Source organism: Mandrillus leucophaeus, unplaced genomic scaffold, assembly GCF_000951045.1.
Source record: "Mandrillus leucophaeus isolate KB7577 unplaced genomic scaffold, Mleu.le_1.0 Scaffold105, whole genome shotgun sequence".
NCBI lineage: Eukaryota > Metazoa > Chordata > Mammalia > Primates > Cercopithecidae > Mandrillus > Mandrillus leucophaeus.
Window position 1 is genome coordinate 3574441 of NW_012098654.1, and position 1568 is coordinate 3576008.

Genomic DNA, 1568 nt, shown 5'->3' on the forward strand with positions numbered 1-1568 from the left:
TCACTCTGTCATCCAGGCTGGAGTGTAGTGGCCGGGTCTCAGCTCACTGCAAGCTCCGCCTCCCGGGTTTATGCCATTCTCCTGCCTCAGCCTCCCGAGTAGCTGGGACTACAGGCGCTCGCCACCTCGCCCAGCTAGTTTTTTTTATTTTTTAGTAGAGACGGGGTTTCACCGGGTTAGCCAGGATGGTCTCGATCTCCTGATCTCGTGATCCGCCCGTCTCGGCCTCCCAAAGTGCTGGGATTACAGGCTTGAGCCACCGCGCCCGGCCCGTTATTTGCTTTTTTAAAGTGTTTTCCAACAGTATAGATCTCATGAATCAGATCCTCCATGCAGATGATGCTATATTTACCAAGAGACAGAGCAATCAAAGCGTTATCTGTCAAAGCAATTTGCTTATTGATTTTGCCATAACCACGCTTGTAGATTATTTCATTTACTGACTTCAGATTTGGGTTCCCCCATGTAATATATGGCTCTACAATCCTCAGCGTGTTAACTGAAGCCTTGTTGAGCTTCACAAATGTTCCATTGAAGATTTGACAAAGGCAAAGAAGCTGTAACACCTTTTGGACCTCTGGGCTCACACCACTGATACCTCTGATCCTGATAACAAAGGCCAATTTGGGTTCTGCAGGTACATAGAAGTTGCCAGCTTTTCTTGCCATCCTTGCCATTCGAATTTTAGTTCTGTACATCTGCCTATATTCCTTGTGATAGTGCTTTGCTTTTACATAGATAGTGCTTTGCTTCCTCCTTGCTTTTCAAAGCATGTTTTGGGCGAACTTCTTTCTTAGGCGCTTGATCTTCAGTTCTGTGAAATTCCTTTGCTTTTTCTTAAGGGTTTCTGGCACAGCGGGAACCTTCTTCTCTTCAACACCCTCCACGGTTCCAGCTGGTAAAGAGCGCAGTCTAACTTTCACACAGCAGCCAAAGTGATCTTTGTAAGACAGAGATCAGATTCTGTCACACATACCCTGATGAATACCTTCCAGTGCCATTATACTTGGAATGAAAGCCAGAGTCTTAGCATGGTCCACAGCGAACTTTATGACCTGGCTCCTGCCCCTCTTTCCTGGTATCACCTCCTGCTGTTCTCCCAGAGTTTTTCCACTGTTCCTTGACCAAACCAACAGGCTTCCACCTCGGGGCTTTTGCACTTGATGTTATCTCTGCCTGGAAAGCTCTATTCCTATACCTCTGCACGGTTCCTTAGCCTGTTCAAGGTCTTGTTCAAATGTCACCTCTTCAGAGAAGCCATCCCTGAATAACCTACTTAAAATGGTACCATCTGTACACCCTGTGTCTCTCTGTCTGAGTATCACGGTTGCCTCATTTTATAATTTGTTTAATCTGAGTCAGAACTGAAGCATTTATTTCCCTGTAAAATGAAATCTGGGCAGAACAAATGCTATTTTACAGGCCACTCATTTTGAAGTTAAACACAATATATAAACAAATATACACACCTTTAAAAAAAAAAAAAAAAAAAAAAAAAAACATGCTTTGGCCAGGCGCAGTGGCTCACGCCTGTAATCCCAGCACTCTGGGAGGCCGAGGCGGGTGGA

At 45.2% G+C, this 1568-nt stretch overlaps 1 protein-coding gene and 1 pseudogene across 2 annotated transcripts in view; both read right to left on the bottom strand.

Moving 5' to 3' along the window:
* Window positions 1-1568, bottom strand: part of RERE (arginine-glutamic acid dipeptide (RE) repeats) — a 542692-nt gene that overhangs the window by 506293 nt on the left and 34831 nt on the right. The window lies entirely within an intron of this gene.
* Window positions 1-1568, bottom strand: part of LOC105540913 — a 21767-nt pseudogene that overhangs the window by 15648 nt on the left and 4551 nt on the right.